Here is a 26,183-nt window from a genome sequence, read left to right on the forward strand (position 1 = left end):
AACCACCAGACCAGGCTGCCCAGAGCCACATCCAGCCTTGGCCTTGAATGCCTCCAGGGATGGGGCATCCACAACCTCCTTGGGCAACCTGTTCCAGTGTGTCACTACCCTCTGAGTGAAAAACTTCCCCCTAATATCTAACCTAAACCTCCCTTGTCGCAGTTTAAGACCATTCCCCCTTGTCCTATCAAAATCCCTAGCATAGGGATTCATTAACTTTGCAGATCTCATGCAAATACTGTATGCAGCAGAACTGCAGTCTGAAAACCCAGAACTTCATTTCAAAATAAGTCTGGGTGATTTCATTCTATTGTGTTTACCTTTCTCATATTTTCCATCAGTCATGAAGCCCTCCTGTGTTGAGCAAAGCTTTTTATGGTAGGAAAAATCTGCTTTGCCATTCTTTATGTTTTTCAAGCACCTTTCACGATCACAGCACATCATATTTTTGGCTAGTGAGTATGTTTATATGTTGTATTTATCCTGATTTCAATACATATGGGTTTTCTCACAATGGCTTTTTGGTAAATGCATGAGCTGACTTTCCACAGACCGCATCTTGATACTTGTACCCGACATTTTCTGAAATGATGGTTTTTCGCTCAGGTTTTGCTGTAACAGTGCACAAAAGAAAGGTGACAGTGCATGGACTATGGCTTTGAGGTTAGTAAGTCATTAACATACGGTCTATTCTTGCAAATGCTCACACGCAGAGCACCTTTAGACATGAGAAAGCACAATGAACAGGGGGCACTTCCTCTGCACGACTGTGCAGAACGCCTCTCAGTTTTCTTTTTCCAGGGACATGCTGTGGAGGCAACAGTGAAAACCTGTGTGTTCTGGTCAGAGTAAACGCCGCTGTGCTGATGAAATGTGCTTTTGTTTGTTCCCTGTGCTTATTATTTGTGGATTATGAAAAAAAGTATGGCAATCTCAGTTTGCTTTCTCTTCCAGTGTGTGAGCTTTCTACGTGATCACTGAGCACACTTTGTACCCAAGTAGCTACCCATGCTACACTTTTACAATGCTCAAAATCAATCAGGCTTTTAAAGCAGCTTTTGTTTTTCTTTTGTGTGGTTAAATGTAGAAACTGCTTTCATAATTTTAAATAAATGAAAAGGAAAGATCAGACGAGAATTAAATTAAAACAGCAAGTGGGAGCAAGTAGCTCTGACCACAGCGGTAACATCTGTAAACCAACAATTACCTCTCTTGGTAGCTGTGCAATTACTACAGAAAAGAAACCACTAGTGAAAATGCACAGTAATGCACCACTCTTCCATGATGGCTGGGTCATGGAAAGCATCCATTAGCAGGAATACTCAATCTTATTCAACCAAGAACACCAATGTGAATCAGACCTAACTAAGTACCAGTAAGACATCATCCTTCCACCTTTGCTTTGGTAATTAACACCAGCAATTTAGAAAGATACATGTATTCACCACACAGCTACACAAAACACTCACAATATTCATAAAATAGCCTGCCTTCCTTCCAAGATATAGAAATGAGTCAGTTTAAAATGCATTTTCAAGCCTTAAATACCAAAGCTGTGGCTGCCAGCCACAGAGCTCTTTCAAGCTAACAAACAGGACCTTCTCCAGTAAGTTGCAGAGATCACAAAGCCAACTTATTAAACTTTTCTCTACTTATTGAGCTGGAAAACACTGCCATTATTAAAGACCTGTCTTTAACAGGCAAGGTATATGTAAGGCAGAGGGCTCCACATCTCCAGGAGACAACATAATTAGAACTAACTCTGACAGCTTTGAACATGACAAATGCCAAACCTTTGTTGTCCCCATCTCAGAAACTAGATATTAGAATATCACTTCCTCCAATCAAGAGCTACAGAAGGGCAGCAAAGCCAAAAGTCTTTTTCATACCTACAAGAGAACTCTCAAACTAAGGCAGGTTGGTTGATCCTGCAAAGAGGAAACTGTGTGTCTCCATCAGCTCATTATGGAAGTCAGGTATTTGTTTCAGAAGGCCTGCTGCACAAAATGTCAAAAAATGTCTGGATCTCATTCCAAGCTCTGTTTTACCTCTGCTAAAGGAAAAACAGCACTGACTACAGAAAAAAAAAAAAAAGTGTTTTACACATTCTCATGCATGCCCATGCTGCATCTAAATGGATGCAAACTCTCACTGCAAAAGTGCATGAAACAATTCACCAGTTAAGCTGGATTGGGTTGGTGATACACGAATAAATTGTACTACAGTTTCTCCTCTCTCATAAAACTGGAGTACAGGTAGTCCTAGGCAAAGCTAATGGAGGGATGTCTCCAGCCCTCTCAGTTCTTCCACTTCTCTCTGATTAGCTTGAGCCAATGTGGTTGCAATAGATATCTATTTACTTAAGACATTGTTTCGTTTCTTCTTCTTTACTATTCCTTTCTCTTTTTTTTCCCTAAAGACCTTAGGCTAGTTTTTATCTGTTTCTCATGATCTGCACTTCTTTTGTTCACATCTCAGCATCTGTTGTGTCCTCACACAAGCACACATTAAGCTCTTCCTCCCACAGTATTGTAAGTAAAGACTCTTGCTTTCCAAAGCTTTCTCAAGGTTGCAGCTCATATAAATGGAAAATATAAGACAAAGCTGAAGACTGTGCTCTCTTCTAAACTGGCTGTTTTTATCAAGGCCTTCCAGGTCAGTTGAATTCAGAATTTCTTTGCCAAACTTAGGACCTGGTCACAATTCCTTATAGCCAATTATGACTCATCAGCTAGGTCATACCTTTCAGGTAGTGGCAAATGATATGAATGGAATTAATCTAAGTTATGCCCCGTGGGCCTTATCCCTAAAGACTTCGGTGAGAACTTGACAGATCCATTATTTAACAGTGCAGTCATGGATTCTTAATATAATTTTGGCTTATTAATTAATGAACGATGTAAATCACATTCAATATAATGATGAGGTAGCCTCAAATCAAATCAGTGTTGAGGTCAAGAAAGGAAGGTGAACATACTCAGGGGTTTTGCAATCTTTATGCAGGAGCTTCCTCTCCTCATCTTCTTTGACCTGACTAGTTCACACAGAGCATTGGCCAACTGGCAGGATCATCTCTGCAAGAAAATAGCATTAATTTCCTCTGACTTCAGAGAATGGCTAAGAACCCCTGGAACAACCTGCAATAGTACTATCAGAAGCCACTCTTTTCTTCTCCAAATAGCAAATGAATAGCATTTATTGTATGTCTGAACACCTGGGCTTGAAGAGGATCTGGCAAGGAGAAAGCTTCCTCTTGAAGGTTATTGCTCAGCCTAGTGCTGACAGTTTAAAACCTGTTGGAGCTGGACAGATTGTGCTCTTCAGCCATATGAAAAAGAAGGCAATAAGCATATCCATATCAGAGGAGGATAGCATACTCACATATTTAAGAGGACTCAAATGCAGCAGATCTACCAGAGATGGCACAGAATGAGAAACAGCCTCCTTCCCTCAGGCTGACGGACAGCAACTGAAAAATAAAGCAACAGATGAAAAAATAAATAAAGAAATACAGATTGTGAATTATCAGGCAAATTACAACAAAGAATGCTAGACTTATCACAAGTACAGCATAAAAAACTGCATGGAGCTCTGAAGTGGTCAATTGGTTGAAGGGAGCTTGGAGGAGCATCTGACCACCACCCTAGTGCTGCAGGAGGGGCTCCAACAGAAGGAAGCTGGAGGACCTCTCCTACACAGACAGGCTGTGGGAGCTGGGCTTGTTTAGCCTGGAGAAGAGAAGGGTGCAGAGTGACCTCACTGCAGCTTTCCGGTACCTGAAGGGAGCCTATAAGCAGGAGGGGAGTCAGCTCTTCACAAGGGTAGATAACAGCAGGACAAGGGGAAATGGTTTTAATTTGAAGGAGGGAAGATTTAGGTTGGATGTCAAGGGGAAGTTCTTTACAGAGAGAATGGTGAGGTGCTGGAACAGACTGCCCTGAGAGGCTGTGGATGCCCTGTCCCTGGAGGTGTTCAAGGCCAGGTTGGATGGGGCCCTGGGCAGCCTGGTCTAGTATTAAATGGGAAGGTTGGTAACCCTGTCCCCAGTGGGCAGCTTGGAGCTTGATGATCCTTGAGGTCCCTTCCAACCCTGGCCATTCTGTGATTCTCTGATGCACCACTGCAAGGCAGCTAGCTCTCAAAAAGTCTCCTGTTTGAGAGTCTGTCCACACCCTGAGTCTCCTCTGCCCTACAAAACTTCTGGTAAGAACAGACTGCAAAGCCAAGGAGGAGATATTACAGGAGTGCATGAAGTGGGAGTACCTTTGCCAGTCCCAGGCCACAGGACATAGTTGAAAGAAGCAAGCATAGCAGCAATTGTGCTGGTATTTACTCTTCTTGAAAGCATAATCTAGCTAACAGTTTTATGGAGTCTGGCTGTTACTCAGCTTTGCCTGGGCACCTTCAGAGAACAAAAATGTAGGTGCTGAGTGTGACTCATGCTTGCCTATCTGATCCCAGGCAGTATTAGGAAACTGCTACACAGGCCATGAAGGAGTAGAGTACATCACTTCATCCCATGGGAACAGTGTTCCCCAGGAGCATCATAAACTCCAGAGAGCTCAGGGCATATCTGAAGTGTCATTATCTAGAATGGCCCATGAGTAATTTTGTAATATAATCTTGGATCTTCAATCTCAGGTTATTCACAGGGCTATTTCACTAGCTTTTTTTCTTACTATTACTATTGAGTTTGTTGGTTTGGGTTTGTTGTTGTTGTTGTTTTGTTTTTGTTTTGAGAGCAGACAGCAGAAATGATTGAATAATAGAGCTGGCATCAAAAACACTGAGTTCTTATACTGTCTTTGCCAACTCCTTGTGTTACTGACAGCATGTCATGTCATTTTTTTGTCTCAGTACTCTGCTAGTATATGAGAATAACAAGAGTCCAAGTGGTTTTGAGACTGAATTCAGTAATGTCCCTAGCCTAAAGCCCAATAAACTCAATGGAAAAGCTCTCAATTACCTTGAAGAGCTTCAGGTCAGAACTTGCTTATTCACCACTACAAGAGGCATTTGAAAACCCTTTAAATAGTGCCATATGTGTGCAAATGTATTGATTATCACAGGACTGAGGAATAAACTTTTCAAGTGATACAAGAACATATGAATAATATCTTTCCATAGTCTCATTTATAGCCATTTTTCTTCTGAAAAAAAAAGCCAAATAATACAAATAATATCAATTCTAACAATTGTCTTAAATATTGTATCACACAAAGCACTTGCTCTGTAGCCTTCAGGCTCTTTTTAGTCTGCAAGTAAAGCAGATCTGGATAGATCTGGAGGCAATGAAGTAATGCACAATAGCTGTCATTCTTTACTAGTTTGTAGTCAGTCTTCATAAACCTTCGTGACAGGTTTCAGTTGATTGACAGCTTGTGGGCCCCACAAACAGATTCTAAAGCTCCAAGACAGGCCTAATTTCTCTAATAAGATTAGATGCCGCAGTCCAAGACCGCCCTATGAATAAAAAGTCATCATATAAAAGGGTCTATGCACTGTTACTTCGCACAGAAACGGACAATATCCTCTGTAGCTCTGGAGTGAAGTCAGTGATCTCCTAGATTTATTTAGAACCTTTATGGTCACAGGGATCAATCTGATGTTAAGGTTAAAGTCTTTACGTCAACCAGGTAATTTGGTATAGAAGCCCTGCCGCAGACTGACAAGCAAGGGACAAGAAGCATCAGTGCTATCTGTGATGGTGATGTGCAGTGTTATTCAGCTCAGGTAAGAACAAGAAAAAACACTGACTGGGCAGTTCACATTGAAAAAAACACTGAGAAGGGAGAAAGATACCATTTTGAAAGAAGTTGGAGATTAGCAATGTTAAAACTCTTGGCTACTTGATATTTCTTAAATGAAACCTTTTGGCGAGTACAATCAGCAACTCTAAACTCATTTAGATACAGTAAATTTGCTCATCAAAATTACAAATCACAGTGAAAACATGAAGCTAAACATTTCTTTTTTTTTTACGTGCTGCTTCTTCAGCATTTAATAACTTTATGGAAAACTTCACCTCATCTTTATTAGAAATCTTCCAACCTGATGAAAAAATTGTAAAACATCAAAACAAAGCACTTCCTGTTGAAGAGAAATGTATCATTCAGAACAGCTTGGTTGTCCCTCTGAATTTTTGAAATGACCAGCGAGTTACAAAACCAAACATAAAACATCCTTCACCCAGTTCTAATACAATAATTGCTTAACACAGTTCTGCCCCAGGGTTCAGACTCTCCAGCAGAGTATAAAAAGAGGCAAAGTCAGAAAGATAAGGTTGGAGGGGAACTCTAACCCAATAACCTAGACATTCTGCAGGCAGTATATGCTGCAGTATTATCATAGTAATTGACATCACAAATGCTCCAAGCAAAATGTATTGATAGTCAAGGTCAGCATTTTAGGCAGCAGCAGCAGGCGTCCCCATCCATTAGCCCTGAATATTGATTTCAGTCAGAAAAATAAAAAACAGAAAAGGGAAAATACTTGAGCAATAAAATGATCTTTCTCTATCTTTGTCTACCAGACATAGGAACAGACACCACGGTTCAGGGTGCGTCAGCATTTATAGGATTGCTGAAGATGCACATGGATTTCCCATTCCTCATCCTATTCAACATATTTGTATTTGAAGAAGACAATTTGTATTCAAAATAAGACTGCTTCCAAAGCAGAAACCAGAAAATAGACAGCTGTTTTGCTTTGTCTTTGTCTTGTTCACAGGGAAGGGTGTATCTCAAAACTGCAAGTTCTTCTGCTAGTACTGAAACCTGGTAAGTGTCAAATGCTTAATTATATAGCAAATACCAACCATCAAGAAAGTCTCCCATGGCTGGAAACATTCTTTAAAATTGCTTTCTCAGCAATTACTGCCTCCGTTTTTTAAATTATATTACTTAAAATGAAAAACAGCTTGATTAAGTACAATGAGATAAGTTTAGAAATATGTACAGAAGTGAAAAAAAAATATATCCAAAACACTTAATTCATAGCTTGCTCTTTTTAAAGATGGAAATAATTGTCCATGCTTTCTTTGACTATGTGTGTGCCTAAATGTCATTCAGTGCTAACACATATAATTTGCTGAATCCCTGTGGTAATAAGGTGCTTTACAAGGATGACTACAGTCATTTTCTAAATCCATACCTATAAGGCCAAGGTAAGCATGATTCTCAGAAAAACAGACTCTCTGGGGCTATTACAATTTCTTCTCTTTAATAACATCCTTTTTCCCTGCTAGAAATAATAATCTTCGTGCTCCATTCTGCAACACAGCAAATTATCTTGAGGAATGTAGTATTGCTAGAATATAGCCTTAGCAAAGCAATCGGTATATGCATGTGGATGTGGTGGCCAAAAAACAAGCTGATAAAGCACAGTAATATTTGAAAAAGCAGCTGCCATCTGTGAGAAGGAAACCCTGCAGCAAGAACTGCAGTGGTCAGAACTACAGTACAAAGTGCACAGCTGAAAAGTGATGGCTATAGCCTAGGAAACATGGAATGCATAACAAAATACAGCATAGATGGAAATAAAACTGCTGACTTTAAATTTGAGGGTATGGTTAGAAGAGATAGTACACTAAGCAGTTTTACAAAACAACAATGAGATGGACTCTTTGGTCACATCATTTATGTCTGTGAATTACCCCTGAAACCAAAACAACAGACATGTAGCATGTTTTCTTTTTATTCTATCCATATCACAGAATTAGTCCTGCTTCAGCATGCTTGTATGTTGTTGCATTACAGCTTGGAAACTTAAACTATAATGAGAGATAATAAATCTTATGTTTATGTTGTCTCTTTCTGTAAGTTTCAATTATACATTAGCAGACAACATACGCAGATAAACTGTTTCCTGGAGAAGAAAGTGACAGCTTGGTGTGACCACAACTTGGGCAACAGCAAGGGCAGGAAATTTTGGCCAGCACCACCAGGGAAAAATGCCATGGGAACCTTTAGACTTACGCAGAGGAAACACATTGTTAATGTGAGTGGCCAATGCAATAAAACATTAATATATATTCCTTTATCAGTTTATTCCCTTGGGAAAGCGGAGGAGTGAAGCCACTCACAGGGCTCCCTGTCTGTACTAAGAGTTTAATTTACAGGAAAAGTAGTCAGGTAGGAAGGCGGGAAAGCAGGAAGGAAAGAAAGGAGAATTAGGGGAGAAACTACTAAATTCCCTTTCTGCAGAGGAACTAAAGCTTCAACAAAATGGTAGAAATGTAAGAAACTGAGGATGGTATCTACATGGCAGGGCACACTGTCTGTTCCACGTGTGCTAAAGGCAGCCAGCTATACGGCAGGAATGATCTGAACAGTTCCCATACCTTTACATGTACCTGGCTGGTTCCTGATGAGTGGGAGAAAGCACAGAACTGCATTTGACCAGTTGCCAAGACCCACCTGCAGCTGGTAGCAAGCGGCAATGTCTGGTGCAGAAGTGCAGCTACAGCAGAAGAGAAAAGGAACATTGCCTTCAGAGAGACCTACAGTGCTTCAGCCTGGACCATGAGCACAAAGAAAAGACTGCAATAGCTTTCCTTCATCCTTCCTCAATGCCAGTGCTATCCCACTATCCCCAGAGACCGATGCCCATGTTATCAGAGGAGGAAAATCAGCAGGAGCTGTAATTTCATCGGGATTTTTGTACAGGCTTATCCACAGAAAAGATGTTTTTATCTTGTCCTTGGTATTTGCAGCCTGCCCTGCTCACTGTACCTCACTGTTCTCAGCAGTGAGACAAGACAGCTTCCCACGGCTCTGATTAGAATCCAGCTGCCTCTCACCCATGGGAAAGCAGTGATTTTTCAAAGCTGATTTTTTAAGCAGGAATTTGAAAATAAAGAGTGACATATCAATAATGAAAGTGGGTTGGTTAGCTTAACATTCATCCCTAACACTAGCAAACAAAAAAAGGAGCAGGAGAAAACTTTCCAACTGTTACAGCTGGCTTACATGTTCAATCCAAAAGAGAAAAGCCCTGATTAATAATGCTACAGTGATTTGTGTTATGTAATCTTTGTTACATACTGATGTACAGTGCAACTGACAGGACTCTGTACAAAGGAACAGGACTGCTGCTTGTGCATAGGGTCAATGGCTCCCATCTTCCCTTTTCTCAAATGGTCTTAGAGTTATTGATATGTTTCCACTTTTATACTGCTTTCCATGAGACAAACAGTCCTGTGAAAATTGTGCAGGCTGTTCTCACACTACTTTTACAGCAAAGGCATCAGCTGATTTCACTTATATTTTCCAGATGTATGTTTTCATAAGTGAAAGGAAAAAAATCATTCACTGTATAGATATTTGAATTGCCAACAGACAGAAAATAGCCAACCTCTTCTATTAATTTACCTGTCAAACATCAGACTTAACAGTTCAGCGCAGGTGGAAAAAATCTTACAATTCTCAAGCTGTTCTTTGTCTTCAGAAAAACTTTAAAAGAACTTTCTACCACTTTGCATTTCTCCGAGAGTCTTTCTTGATAAACAACACAACCATCTGCAGTATTTGCAAGTGAGACAAGTGACAAATGATTAAACATTTAATGTCTTTAAATTGCAGCAATTTCCTTCAATGGGAGAGAATGTTCACTTCCCTGGAGCAATTGGCTCAAACAAAAAGCTCAGCTTTATAAATTTTACACATTTATTCTACCTCTAACTAATTGCAAGGTACATAGAATTAGTGGAGCCCATACCCTAATTTCATCAGGTCACTATTCCAAGGATGGAAACACATTAATTTTGTGCTGTTTCCAAAGCATACGCACAAGAAGTATATCACAGTAGGCTGAAAATGCCAGAAATCTTTTCTGCTATCTAGCAAAGCCAGAGTCCTGGCTGGCTCAAGCCTCACAGAGGCTTACAGCTGTTTTGCCCTCTCACTCTTATGTTGTGCTCTAAATCAAATGCTATCCAAGAGTCTGAATGTCTTTTGCATATGGAAATGTCAGTGGAAAATAAATGACTTAAAATATAGTAACTGACAAGTATTGGAACTGAGCTAATGAAAACCTACATAGAGGTCTACATGGCTTCAGACTGGTCTGCTCCCTGAATGGACTGGGAAAATCTAACACCTCCTGGAGAGATTCAAGGACATCTGAGGACTACACAAGTATTTGAGGAAGGAGCTGTACAGAAGGCACTCCTAGTAACTACAGAGTTAGTTCTTAAGCAATACACAGAATCACAGAATCATATAATAGCCCAAATTGGAAGGGATAGCCCTAAGGATCATTTATGAGAAGAAAACATTCTAGGCTGGTGACAGGTCTCCTGCCTTCTGAAAGAAGCATTTTTCAGTCATTTCCAGATTTTGATGTTAGCACTTGTGTGCAATGTTTGTCCTCTATAAACATTAGGAAATGTCTGGGTCTTTTGGACAGTCACTATGGCCACTGACGTCTCTTTTCTGGTGTGAGTTGCTAACATCAAAATCTTCTCAGCAGAGCTTGAAGAACCTATACACATAACTAGGAAATAAAACAACATATTTTCTAATATACCTATCACAAACACAATACCTGCAACTCAAGCATATTTATAGTACTTTACATATATGTGTGTAGATATTGATTCCTCAGTTCTCATTACTTAGATAAGATGGTTGAGGCTAAAGAGGCTGCATTAGTAAAGTTTAACCCAAATCTTTTAAAGGACCAGCTCATGCTATGACAGCACCTAAGGAGCAATCTAATCGTAACTATTCTATTACTCACAGAAAACAGCCATTTCCTGCCACCAAACATATTAAAACAGCACTGACCACATGACCAGCTCTCTCCCTTTTTCAAAAACGTCATCTATCAGCCAGATATAGGCACAACGGAACACTCTGAATACTCTGATCAAGTCCCTCTTTCACAGATAAATGGAAAGCTGCAAACAAACAAAAAAATGTACTTGAAATACTGGAAGACATTTTGTGTCTAGTCACAGTAATTTTTCTGCTGACCCGCTCAGATTGACCTAAATAATTTATTTCCCCAGGTATAATGTCACTGCACATCCAGCATACTCCAATTGCAGGAGCAAGCCCATTTCTTCCTACAGTGGCCTTTTACATCAATTGTATTAACTTTCCAGCAGCTCAAGTCTGTAGTGCATGAGATGAGTGCTTTTTCATCACCACGCACTCCTATGCATGCTCCCTGACAAACCGGAATCTCACATTCTTTTGGAGTATTTATATTTGTTAATCCATCCTGCGTTGCCTCTCTTTTGTTTTAAATCTATCATATCCCCATGGAAACAGGATTAGTAGGAAAATCCCTTTTGTATAGGAATGCACTAATTCCAATCTTTATTCCTCAGAAAAAGAGAAAGTCACGGAAAAAAAGACAGATTATATTCTATTAGGGATTTTATGGTGGAATACTGATTTATGAATTCATGTTTCTGTATGTCAAATTTATTTTAAAAATAGCAATGACTATTTTGTTAGATATTGCACTGCAGGTATTTTCATAGAAATATTGAGAAATTGTAATCTGTACCCATATAAAAAATGTGAGATGTCATACGTTATGAAAATGTTTTAATATCAACAGCTTAAGCTATAGTACCGGACCCAGCATCTAAGTAAATGGAATGATTCTCTAGGATTTAATCTAACCCTTAGGTTGGACTTCAACACAGCTGAATAGCAGTCAAATCACTACACTGTGGTGACTGTACCATGTTATGAGTTTAAATCAACTTCATCTGAGACAGCAGTAACTTTTGAATCAACTCTGATATAAATAACCATACATCTCTGATCATGGTGCTTTAATGCAGTACCATTATTGAGTTCTGTTCATTCTGCTATTCTTCCAAGTAAGATATTTATGTCTATTTTCAATCTGCAGACAATATACTGGAACACGGACTTCATCTACTCTCAGCACAGCACCACTGGCAAAATCTGTCCATGCTCCAGATTTCTGAACACCTGCAATTCATGTCCCAACAAACTGCACCCATAAATTTGCCAGGAACCCCTCTGTTCCATGAATCTCATCAGCAAGAAGACAGATCAAATCTTTTTCAAAACTGAAGGAGAAAAGCAAGATGTTCTGCAAAGAAAGGCTCAGGGCCAGCTTTTAAAAAAGGTCTTAAACAATGTGGTACTAAATAGTTCATCTAGAGCTTGGGAGCCTGGCTCCAGGAACAGAAACCTCAATCTTGAGTCAGATACTTATTGTTTTACACAACATGAGAAACATGAAGTGACCAGGAATGTGACTCAGCTGTAAAGACTGTGTTAACTGTTTCAAATTAGATTTCCTTTTTCAAAAAACTTCTTTGCATATTGGTACAAAGAAAAGATAAAGCTGTCTTCTTTCTAAAGGAGCACATGCAAATCCCACCTGGGAATGCATGAAACCTAGTATTTCTGAACATCACAAAGGAAGCAGATTTTTAATTTAATCAAATAGGAAGACCTCAGCACAAAATTTTAGCAGCAGTCTTGTTGCCTCATTTGACTCATTTAATTGTATGGTATGTCTTCATGGTTAGAGCAGCAGCTCACAAACCTGTGCCACTCATGACATGTCTGCTAGTGTTATACACCTCTGTACTTGAAGTCATTGCCATGTTATAGGCAAGTTATTATCTGTCAGAGATAGAAGCCAGTGAATACAACCTTTCAAGTCTCTTTATGGTTGTGTTGAGCAAGATGTCTGACACATCCTCCCCATAGCAAGACACAGCGAGACAAAGCATATTGGTGAAGGTGTGTTTATTGCAAAGCTCTGAAGATCATACAGTTCATAAAACTGTTAAAAAAAGTGTATAGGTCTGACACAAGCCAAATTGTTTTGAGTGCTTCAAATTAAGAACTAGTTAGGTATAAATAAATATAATAAAAAAAAATAAATCTGGTTAAATAATGTGTTTTCTTATCTATTATTTTGAGGAAAAAAAAAAAGAAGTATTTTCAAATGAATGGTAATTAACAACATCTTAACAAGGAATCTAGTGCTTCAGATTCTGACCTCCTAAAGCACATGGACTAATAACTCCACATCACAAGGGCTTCATAGCATGTCTGGAGGCTGCTGTAGTCTCCAGCAGTAAAGCATCTGTCAAATCTGCCATGCATTGGTCCAGTCTGCAGACTGTCCCTGGTCCATGTAAGTCAGATTCTCTCAAGGAAAAACTGAACCAGAACCTATGTTCCAGATTATACTAGTACGTAGACTACTGCAACCCCTGGTGGGGATGTTGAGGCCTGAATCAAGAAGTAACAGATAACCCTCCCAAATAAAATCAATCACTTTTTTAAATTGCCCTCTAGAAGATCTAACTCTTTTTTATCATGAGCTTCAGTAGTCACTACTTAGGCTGGATATTAGGAAAAATTTATTCTCAGGAAGAGCGGTGAGGCAGTGACACAGGTTGCCCAGGGAGGTGCTGCTGTCACCATCCCTGGAGGTGTTCAGGAACTGTGTAGATGTGGCACTGAGGGATGTGGTCAGTGGGCATGGTGTGATGGATTGGTGGTTGGACTAGATGGTCTTAGTGATCTTTTCCAACCCTAGTGATTCTATGATAAGTAAGCCACATCACCACACGGCTTGACTGCATTCATTCAATGTGCACAAGCCTAAGAAAGGTCTAAAGTCATCAGGAATTTCTGTGACACGTGTGCAGTTCTGTTGCCCTCCTCCATTGCTCAACCTGCCAGTCCCAGGAGGTGGTTGACCTCCCTGAAGATGCCAAGATGATTGGCAATCAGTGCCGATAAATAAATACAGAATAAATTCAGTGATAAAACAATGCTCTCAAACCTTCATACAAAGCTGCTGATACGCCACCCTTCTTCCTACCCACCACAGCAGACAGTTTGGAGGACCAGTTTTAATCCTCGTTTTGGCCCAAAGACATGTACATCCCATACCCTGACTCACTCCTACAGTGCCACCTCCCTTGTGAGTGCAAACACTGCTCTTCCTTGCCAGCAGTCTATTCTTACATTTGAAGACAACTTAGAAAGTAGAAATGAGGGATTCTGAGTCATTGCTTCTTGAAAATCTCTTGGAAAGGCAGCAGGCTTTTGAGGAAAAAGAAGTAAAGATTCTAAAATCATTTGTCTCAACAACAGATTAGAAATATGTCAGCAGTTCATAATAAAAGAGAATTAGGTCTCCCAGAGAGCAATTTTTTAAGGTAATTAATTCTATTCAGGAGACTCAATTCAGGAGAGTCAAGAAAAATTCATGAGGTTTTGTCCTTATAGCACAAGAGGTTAGAAGAGAAAAGACATCTGCTTTATTACATTTCAGATTCCAGAGACAGTTTACAAAATTAATAATTATACATTAATCAGGAGAATTCTGTGTCTTCTTTGACTTCACATGACCATTCTCATGTGCCAAACATACCATTTTTTACACAAACATAGAATCGCCAGCAGTATGTGTGTATTTGTGAAAGGTAACAACACCTCAGTAATGAGAAAAAAAATGGACAAGTGAAGTGAAATAGGCAAGAATGTTCACATCAATCATGCTCCTTCTCACATACGCTTTCCCACCCCTTTGACAACATATTTAAAAATTGAAATTTGAAGGCATCTAGCAATATCTAGCACTCACTAAGCTAAATGAACAACTGTAAAGAGCACAGCCCTCCCCTCCTTTTCTCTTAGATTTAGCTGATTTACTCCATTTTCTCACAGATAAACAATAGTTAAGGTGTAGCCAGCCATCCTTCACTGGGCCTGTTTGGTTTTCTTATGGTTTTGGCTAGAAAAGCCAGTAAGACTGAGCTGAGGTTTGCTTTTTTTCCTGTAAGAGTGAGTGAAAATGAGGAATGTTTCCTGGGCCTTGCAGGAATGGCTAGGTTGGGATCTGGGTGGGTGATGTTCATGCACATAGAGTGTTCCTAGTTAGCCATCACCTCTAATGGGGAGGCAGTGAAGACTTCCTCCAAATGCTGATGGGAAGATGAGGGAGGCTAAATACCTACCAGCATTGGTAAGGCATGCAGAGCAGCCAGGTCTTGAAAGAATGCTTTTTTTTCACTGCTTTTTATTTTGTTTAGTATCCAATTGACCAGGCTGGAGGAATAGGCCAAGAGCTGTGTGACGCTTTACAAAGACAGGAGCCAGCTCCTGGGAGAATGCACCCAAAGAGCCCAATACAGGCAGGGATCTGTGTGGCTGAGAGCTGCCTTGCTGGAAGCGACCTTGGGGTCCTGGGGGACCACAGCTGAACAGCAGTCAGTAGTCATCATGGGATGCAAATTGGACACTGGGCTGCATCTATGAGAGCTTTATCAGCAGAAATAGAGATGTGATCATCCCACACTACTCAGCGCTTGTCAGATCACTCATGGAGTACTATGTCCCTGCATTTTGGAAAAGAAAAAAAAAGAAAGATGTGGACAAATTGGAGAGGGTCGTCTAAACGAGGCCCTGAGATTTCTTCAAAGGGCTGGAGAAGAAGCCCTATGATGAAAGACTGAAGAAAGTAGGTTTTTACACCCATGAGAAAAGATGATTCAGGGACCTCAGCACTGTATTCAGCACTTAAAGAGTTGCTACAAAAGGGGCAGAGTATGTGTCTTCACAGTGAGCAGCACTGAGAAGACAAGGGGCAATGGATTCAAGATGCACCAGGAGAGGCTTCACCTTGATATCAGAACAAAATTTTTCAGAGTGAAAACAGTCAATGAATGGAACAACTTCCCCAAGGATGTGGTGGAATCCCCATCGATGGAGGTTTTCAAGATGTGACTGGACAGGGTGATAGATGGTCCTTTAGCTGTTCTGTGATTCTGATTCTAAACGGAAAAGTAAAAGGAATAATATCAATAATTGAATAAGAATGGAGTATGGATAATAAACCAGCAAATGCCTGGACGTCATGGACAAATGTGAAGAATAGTTCTTAAAAACTCTCGCTACTGATGCCCAGAGCTGCCTCCTCCCCCTTTAGATTCGCCCAAGTGCTCTATCTGTTTTGCACTCTCATTTCATTCTCATTTTCATTGCGCTTTAGCCCTATAAAGAGAGAGGCACTCTCTTTGCCTCTTGCCTCAGTCCCTTCTAGCCGTAGCACAACAACAAACTTACTGAGTGATGCTCCATTCTTCCCCAGCAGGCAATGCTGATGTCATCATTTCCACAAGAACTTTCTGTTTCTTGCTCACAACTTCTTTGGCTTGATGGAAGACAGGAATGATAGCTGCTGATGTTAGCATCCCACTGAGGCCTCATTTTACAAACCTTCCCTCACATGTAAAGTTTTACTTCAGACCTCAGATGAATAATGACAGTTTAACCAAGTAGACAGATTAAAAGATCAGGCCCATAGTGACTATCATAAACAGAATAAATGTCTTAAATTTTCTACACGGAGTTGACATTAATCTCCTATTATTTTTTACCATGGAAATACTGAGACCACATGATCCAGGGCAAACACAGGCCACAAAGATTAATATAGAGATTTATCATGTCTACAGTATACAAATGTATATTCTGGGTGACCTGAAAAATAATGAAATCTGAGACTAAAGTATTTATAATAAGAGAATTTGGATACTTTAAACAGTTCTGCTTTGTTTTATAATATTCCATTACCTCACAAATAATGTAGCTGTCATAACAAACAGTAACAGTGACAGATACTAAGAAAAGCTGGATTGTGTGCAAGGCTTTAGACTCAGCTTAAATGTCATCTGAATCAACTTTAAACTTAATATTACTTGTATTGCTCAGCCACAGAAAAGGATGCTACAGTATTTCTCAAATTACAAATCTAATCTGTATCATATAGCATAAAGTAAAATATAACAGTGGTTTGACCTGAGCACAGTTAAGTTGAGAGCTTTTACATAATCTAATCAGTGTGTTTAGCTTTCTACTTGGAAGACTCATGCTGACCTCACTATCTTGTCAAATACCTATAAAAAGTAACAGAAGAAGAATTAGGTGTCTCACCATTTGCTCATTAAATGCCATCCATCATTTCTGTGATGACAGTTCTGATCTTAGGAACAGCACATCTGCTTTAGGCAGCATCAGCAGCACTACCATTAGTTAAGCGTGCCTTGAGCAGGAGCTCACATCCATTTGGTATGATCATAGGACAATGAATACCACAGCCTCATGTCCAGTTGCCATGAAGAAAACTACTTTGGAACACTTTTAATTACTTTTGTGAGCAGGGAACAAAAATGTCTTTGTCCAAGTTGAAAAGAAATCCAGCAACATTTTCTTCCAGCAAGAGTCTTTTGCCAGTTCTTGGAATTCAGGATATGTGTTTTGCCACCTTCTGAGAACAAGCTCTGATTGTGGCCAAGATGTCTGTGAAGATATGCATGATATAGAAGGTTGAAGGTTAGCAAGATAAAAATGCCACAACACTTTTGGCAAAACAAGCTGTATCATGAAACCAAAATGATTTGTAGAGAATTGGGTTCCTGCAGAGCTTCATGGGAAACACCTCAATGGTCTGTTCATGCTGCACTCATTAGGTAAGCTCTCCTCCAGCCATCCACTGCAAAGCACTGTAACCTGAGCAAGACCTAATTCAAGATGCCCCTTTTAGGACTACACACTTCATACTAGGATTTGGAGGGCTGTAGTTCAGGTTTTTTCATTTCCATGGAAAATGAATTCATCTAGAGTAGAAATGGTGTTTCTCATGGTTTCCATACAGCTGAAGGGTTCTGTTTTCCTGTAACACCTGCTTTGATGATAATTCAGCCGTAAGACATCAAACTCTCTTTGGGCTGGAGAAGAATAATTCTTGCATGCAAATGAGGGCCAAGACTTGAGTTCTATAGGAGAGAGAAAATCATCACTCCAAAATCTAAGAAATTATTCAGGTATCAGTAGGTGCTGACCTACCTGGAACGGAGGGTCATCGGCCCAGTACCAGCAGCAAAAGTGCAGCTCACAGAAGTCAGGCACCTAGCATCTGGAACTCACAAGCTGTTCAGGGACTGCAGTAAATAGATCTTAACTCACAAGGGACAGATGCAGCTGGTTGAGGCTGTTGGCTTTTGCAACTAACAGAACATCGGGCTATGTATTTAGGCTCTTCAAAATTTGTTTGTGATGCTGGAAAACAGTCCTAACTTATCCTAGGGGTCTCCTTCTGGTATCATTTGATGACATCAGCTACTCATATGGCCTACTTACATTGAAATGTTATAGTAGCAAATTCAAGCTTGCAAAAGCGAGGAAATGCCAAAACTTGTGCATTTCCCCCTCACCTCCTCATGCTTGGGGTCATGTTGTCTTTTACTGCCTACACACTGACCAAAGAATTAATTAGTTCAAGCTATGCAAATTGTTTTAAAAAGCCTAAAAGCCTAGTTTGCAATTTAAAATGGGATCCAGATGCCCTCATCATTTTAGGAGAGAAAAAAAGAGGCATTAAGTGGTAACTTTTTTGTGTTACATGGCATGCATCCAAGTTGAACTTGCATGTAAAAATAAACCACATGAGTTCATTGTTCTGAACTTACAGCCAAATGTCCTGCTTCTCTTGAGTTTAAACGTTCTGTGACTAAGTTGTATAAAACATATTTAAAAAAAAACAACAGGAACAGTAACTAGGAAAACCAAAATAATGTAATGATTTATTTCTTTGCATACTTCTAACCATTGCACAACATTTGAATCTTCTGATAAAATTAATTTGAAAATAGCCTAATTATTCATTTATTTCTCCGTTCCCATAGAAACTCAGACAGCAATGATTCATTTCTAAGAACTATTAAGTCCCTAATCATTAAATTCATACCATTTTTCTCTACAAGGCTCAAATATCTGGCACATTGTACTACAAGGAAGGATAGATTATCTATTTTTGTTTTTCAGCTTCACTTTCTTGGAAACAGTCAGCCTTGCTTTTTCACCATGTATGACTTGCAAAAATTCTAAGCACTACAGCTGGTATGTTCTGCCTTGGTAAATAAAGGAATGGATTGGATTTTCTCTGCCAATATGGAACACACAGGGAAAATATAACTGTGCTGCGGATGGGGAGGGACCCTGAAGTCCAGCACAGCAATTGTGTTGTACACCACAAGAAGGGATAACACATCAGCTAGGACAGTTAGGTCTGAAACCATGACAGTCTCCCTCATGTCCCAGGTTGCTCCTTGTCTGACTTTTAGTACAGCATATAGTAAAAGAGTGACTTCTTCATAGCAACCGAAAGAGAGCACGAAAACAGCAACTGACCCAAAATTGTCTGTCTAAAAATGGACCCTCCACCTTCAGTCTACACATGCCTTGTCTGTGCAATTATCCTTTCACAATAATTTCTCTGGGAGTTTGACTTGAACATCTGCTTTCAAATCTTTTACGTTCTTAGCTTTTCTGCCAAGACCTTCAACAGAGTTGAAGTAATTTTCATAGAATCATGGAATGGTTTGGGTTGGAAGGGACCTCACTGCCCACCCATCCCAACCCCTGCCATGGGCAGAGCTGCCCCCCACCAGCTCAGCTGCCCAGGGCCCCACCCAATCTGGCCTTGAGTGCCTCCAGGGATGAGGCACCACAGCTTCTATGGGCAGCTGTGCCAGTGCCTCATCACTCTCTCAGTAAAAGATTTATCACTGACATCTAAGCTAAATCCAATTTAAATTTAATTTTGATAGTCTTTGGTGCTAAAGTACTTGCTCATTGAAACTACCAAAGAAAATTGCTGTGTCCCACAGCAGAACAGCACTTCCAATCTCAGCAACAAAGTTTGCTAAAGGAAACAGCAAGTAGCTTCTCTGGAAGGAAGAGCGCAGGACCTGAGGTTTAAGCTCTCAGAATTACAACAAAAAGACAGACAACATGTCATCTCTACTGTCTTGCATAACCATTTTCCACCATAAAGATGTGGTAGCAAGGCTAGTTCAGTTGTGAACAACACAGCTGATGTGAAGGAGTATTTTTGCACCCCAGGTTTATCAAGCAGATATTGGTAAGCAAGAAACAGATGCAGAAAACACCCCACAAGTGCTGTTTGCCAAGCAACTATCAGACTGTCTGGTAGCACTGCACACAGCTCTGACAGTGACATTCATATGGAAACCCCCAATATCTAGGCTTCACAGTTAAGAAACGAATCACACCAGTTATCTTTGATTTCTACACTATACCAGAGAGGGTCTTGTCTTCATATGATGGAAGGCAAAGCTGCACAGGCTCTCCTAACACTTTTCAAGGTATCAGTGTATATAAATAGACACTGGGTTATGCTGGTCTTCCTTCATAGAACAAGGGGACAGTTTCTCTCCAACCCCATCAAATCAGATCAATGAATAGATTAAGGGCCTGGAGCATTTCCCATATGAGGAAAGGCTGAGTAACCTGGATCTGTCCAGCCTGGGGGAAAGAAGACTGAGATAGGATCTGGTAAATGTCTATAAATATCTAAAGGGAGGTGAGAGGCAAATGGATGAGGCCAGGTCTTCTTGGTAGCATGTAGCAATAGCACAAGGAGTAATGGCCTAAACCTTGTACATAGGAAGATTTGTACTAACATGCAGAAGAACTTCTTTATGGTAAGGGTGATGGAGCACTGGAATAGGCTGCCCAGAGAGGTTGTGGAGTCTCCTTCTATGAAGATATTCATGACCTGGCTGGACACCTACCTGTATGACTTATTGTAGGGTACCTGCTTTAGCAGGGAGGTTGGATTTGATCTCATGAGGTCTCTTCCAACCCCTGCAATTCTGTTATTCTATAATGCATTGAAACTTTGAAGATTCCATTTTCAAATGACAACAAAAGAAAACTGAAACATATAAAAGGGAAAAATAGAAAAAACCTAGATATAAACAAACAAACAACTTTCTTTATTTAAAACTATCATTTGGTAATGATGCTCATTTACATAATGTTACATTTAGTCAACTTGTATCCACATCAAAAAATTTGGAGCTTCCATATAAAAATGCAGGGAAATTGTGGGTAACTAAAGATTAGGAAAACTTACATCCATGTACACATGTATAAGAAAACTAATCTATGGGCACAATAGAAACTAAAATGACAATTACAAAGACTCTCCCATTCCAAAAGTCTGAAAATGAAGTCAGAGCTCACTGTCTATACCACACCATGAGTTTTGGTGGGAGTGTCCTATGAGTGACCACCGGCAGAACAAGGAATGAATGGTAGAGAGACAAGGGGCACCAGCGCAGTACATTAACCAGTATGGGATGGAGTGGACACCAAGCACAATGAGCTCCTTATGAGCGTGTCTGTCTCTACATACTCTGTTTATCACACCCATGAAACTGCTTAGTGAGGAGTATCTTCAAGATCAAGAGCAGAATGGATTTGTGAGCTCCAGTACTCTTACAAAAGATGCACAGAAGTGTTTCAGAGCAGCTTTCCTCTTGCTATCATTAGACCTTACTGATGTATCATTCAGTTGCAGAAGGTAATTTACAGCAGGCAGAATTTGTCAAACATAATTCCTGTCACATGATTCCAAGAGCACAGAAGCAGTGGCAGTTTCAGGACAGTAAAAACATTCAAAAAGACATTGCTTGGGGTGTGGGCTCTGACATACAACCACAGCACTCTGCTGATCGCAGCAGACCACAGGAATGCTTCAGGAGTGAGGCATTTTCATTTCATGACTGAATGCAGAAAGGAAAAGCCCTGTGGGTTTGAGACTGATCTAGCAGGAATAGGTAATGTCCAAGTCCAAGTTGGAAGAGCAGTTTAGAGGATGAACACTGTAATTTCAGTATCAGCAGTATAATTTAAACTCTTTGTGGAATGCAAGCTTTTTTTTTTTTTTTTTTTTTTCCTTTTCTTTCCTTTTTTTGGCTGTGCTTGAAGCTAGGCAATGCATTAGAGAAAGATTAAATGAGGAGTGAGCTATAGTCCAACATGGTCAAGATATCTAATTAGCTGTGTGGTGTGTTGATGCAGCAGTTTCTAGCATGCCTTAGAAATCTAAAGCAAAGGTGTCTGGGATGCTAGAAAACAGTTGGGCTGAAAATACAGAGCTTTTTGTCCTGGATGTGGGCTGCTTGGCTATATCTGTTATACTCCATCAATTACAGTGCCAAGGAACATTCCCAGTGCCTGACAGTTGGTCATCTGCACTGTTTATTTATCAGAATGGTTCCTGGCAAGCCCTGAGCACATATTCCCATCACAGCTCACAGGTGAGGGCTGGGAATAGCACAGTCCAGAGTCCATTCTCCCCTGGCTGCTGCATGCAAGATGGTACAGCCACACATCATTGTATTTTATTTGCATCCAGTCCACATCTACCTAGTCTTGTAAGCAACACGAAACACAGCACACTCGTGCAATTATGGAGAGGGGTCCATCAGGAAATAGTTCATTAACACTGCTGCCAGAACAAGACTTGGGCTGGCCAGTCTCTGAGTTCAGTGTTGTGCTTCACAGGGTGACACATGTGCCCCTTCATATATTCTGGTTCACGTGACTCAGCAGGAGCAGTCTGACAAAGCATGAGAAACCCACAGCTCAGCCCACACATGGCAGAGTCGCTACTACAAGGACAGGAAAACACTGGGGACCAGCAGGGCTTGCACTTGCCAGTCAACCAGGACTGTGCATCTGCTGTCTCTTCATGGCTTACTGCGTTTTATAGCAACAGATGCTCATAGTAGCAGCTTTAGGCAAATCAGGGTTTTCCCATCTTTATGTGCTCAAAACCCTACAGACTTTCCTGTCAGGTATGGATCCTGCTGCTGCTGCCCAGGGCACAGCCATCTCAAGAGGAGGTCACCACAGAACTTATGGCAGAGGATGGAGATACATACGCAGTAAAGCCATCTGAAGATGGAAACTGACAACTGCTTAGTGATGGATGTCTTATCAGAAGCATGAAACCAGTGATCTGCAAGAAGGACTAACTACCTTTCTGTATAAATTATTGCATCTCTCTCCTGCGGTGCTGCAAAAGGCTGTACTGTAGATCTCAGATTACAGGCAGGAAGGGAGACTTAGCAGCGGGTTACAAGGCTGGAATTCTGCCTGCTGCTTTGCTCCGGATCAGTTAATTGGTGATACAACGGTCTGCCGATCTTCAAAACATATAATTCCCTGGCTTTTGGAGAGAGAGGTCAGGAAAAAAAAGAAAGAAAAAATAATCTAAGGGAGAATAGGGTATTGTTACTTGATTATCACAGTGTTTTTCTAAAGATTCAACTTAGTAACCTGTTGTACATAACTCTAAAACAGAAGACAAGTCTTTAAGGGAGGAGAAGAAATGTTAAATGATGGTAAAGGTTGAGAGAAGTATACAGAGTTTTTCTAAAATTCTGTTTGAATATAGTGGGAATGAATTTAAATAGCTGGGTCCATGACATATTAGGTTGCAGTAGGGGAAGAGCTGCAAGTCTCAAAAAGTTTTCTTCATATCTCTTATGAAAGACCGATGAACGTCCTTGAAGGAAAGGCATCAGTGGTTGAGAGGAAGAGGATAGCTCCACACCCCCACATCTCTGCTTGCAGACTGGACAGAGTTGTACTTTTGAAAGTAAAGTTCACATTGACTAAGCACATCTTTCCATCCTGCTCTCTCACTTACCTCATCTCTTCCAATCAGTACAGATCAGACGCGTAAATAAAGTTTTTGGGCTGGAACTGATAACTGTCGCCTGCCAAATAGATTTAGACTAAGGCTTTTTTTAGGCATATTGAAAATATAGAGTTGCTTCAAATAAACCACAAGAAAGGCTTTCAGAGTCATCTTCCTTGCATCTGCCCTTCCCATTGCAGTGGATGACATATTTGGTCTCTGGGTAGCCATGGTGGCATACACATCCCAGTGACAGCAAACAGGAGGGGACTTTTCCAACAGGCACTCAGCACATTGCTAGGATTCAGATATGTAGTAGAGAGCAGTATCCCGGGGTAGCTGCAATGGTTACTGGGTTTTTCAGGACACTGCCGAAGAGTATTACCACATCAGGGTCACTGTGCCACTGGTTACCGCTAGAAGTAAAACATGGTAATTTAGTAAATTATCTGTACTCCAGGATAACCAAAACCACATTTTCATTTAGTGAATTTCCTGAAGCCTGTAATTGCTCCTCTCCAGCTTTTTATACAATAAACACTTTCATTAGTAATGTAAAGGAAACAATCTGTTTTTGGGTGTACTCTTCATTCTCTTTCAAGAGCCATCCACAGGGAGAAATTAGCCTTATCCAGAGCTAAACAGTGCCCTGATTTGCAAGGCCACTGAGTCTAGAAGCCTTGATTTCCAAACAATGTAAAGCACAACAAGACAGCAGAGCAGCAAGACCGCAGGCTGCAGCAAGCAAAGATCCACTCAGACACAACAGCAGTAAGCAAAACAAACAAACAAAAAAAAAAGTGGAGGAAATACTTCCCTTTAGAAGGCCAATGCAGTGTCTCCAAAGAGATACTCTTGCCTCCACTGCCAGCCCTTAAATGAAGTCTGGAAAGGGGTGGATCCTGGCTCCATCCCTTCTAGTCACTGAGGTGCATTGCTTGTACCTGAGCTCCCCTCGTTTAGCCCTGCCTTCTTACCAGGTGCTTAATCACTAGTTCAAGCCATGACTGCATTTCCACTACACTAGCATCCACATAAATATGAGTCTGGAAGTTAAGAAGCCTTCACTGGATGTCACAAGCTTTGTCTCCAACATTTTTCCCTCCTCAAAGACACATATATCAGTAATTCAGCAAGGATTCTGCAGATGATTGATAGTACGTGCTTTTGTCCAGAAAAGCAAAGTGTGCCATCATTATTACATATTCTTTTAGGTAATTGATGGAACAGTTCACAGTTAGATCTGTGTATCAATGAGGAGGGGCTCCTACGTTCAGAAAAAAGTCAATCATACCTTAAAATCAAGTAGTCCCATTACATACTAATTAAAAGTCTAATGTCTGATGTCCTTCATGCAACATTCCCTTATAAATATCTACTGCTACACAATCTGCTGAATAGTATTTAAAATGCTACTAGAATTTCTGATGAATCAATGTATCATAATAAAAACCTGTCAATATGCTTACATTGGGCTTTCAATTAATACTGATTGAACACGAAATCTTCTTTCTCATCCTCTCGGAACCAAGAGCCAAATCCAATCTCACAGATTCCTGTTTACATTCTTGGTTTGTTCACTCGTTGCTCCCAGATTTACTAAAATCACTTTCTATGGTGAGTACTACTGCAAATGATTTTACAGGTACCACTAATGACTTTTCATCATCCCTCCCAAGTTTTCCCAACTTTTCATCATCCAGCTGTACCTCTACATGTCACTGTGGGACTGCCTCCTCCATCAGTCCCAGTTCAGCTGTATTTATGGAAGTTTAAATTGCAGAATAGCCCATTACAAGTTTCTTTCCGAGATCAACGGAACCATTTATTTTGGCTCTAGGATGCCTTTATAGAAGAGCAATGGGGAAGTAAACAGCATGAACAAAAGAGAAGAGAGATGGGTACAGGGGTAAAGAGATCTCATGAAACAGGTGTTGGGAAAGAAAGGGAGATCCAAAGGGAGATCCAGAGATGGGGACCAATTAGAAAAGCTGACCATCGTTTCCTTGAGAGATGTATACTGTTCAGAAACTGGACTGATCCTTGTGCAAGCAAACAATCCAGTTACAGCTTTCTGAAGGAATCTGTTGGCAAACAAGCAAACATGGAAAAAAGAAAGAACAAAATTTGGTACTTTTTTCTTTTTAAGCTGCCATGTCAGGGCCCTTGTGTGCAGGCCATTGTTGTCAGAGTGAGTCTCCATCTGTCTCAGATGCACACAGGGAAGAAACCACATTCATCATTATTGATTACTTTAGGTCTTGCAGTGTATTGTAATGGAAAGACCAGTGTCAGAGTAAGACAATAGATATGGTGAGACCTTCCCTAGGCCTCTTTGTTTAGGCTCCATGGGTGCCTCAGTCACTTTATATATGCGTCCAAGCCAAACATCAGTCAGAAACCTGCCATGTCCCTGGGATACAAAAAGCTGGTATCTCAGTGCGTGAGAGAATTTCACAGCCAGGGTCAAGTTTACTTCAAAGACTGTGCAGTGAGGGGAGAAATGCCTTGGATATTTAATGGCACAGAAGTCAGCACTGCTCATTTCTGGCATCTCAAACCATCTTAAAAGTAGAGATAGAAGCCAGAGAGGTGTTGCAGCTGGGATTTTTACATTATGAGTTCTCACCAACACTGGAAATCAC

The sequence above is a fragment of the Tetrao urogallus genome (genome assembly GCF_951394365.1).
Source record: "Tetrao urogallus genome assembly, chromosome: 1".
Lineage (NCBI taxonomy): Eukaryota > Metazoa > Chordata > Aves > Galliformes > Phasianidae > Tetrao > Tetrao urogallus.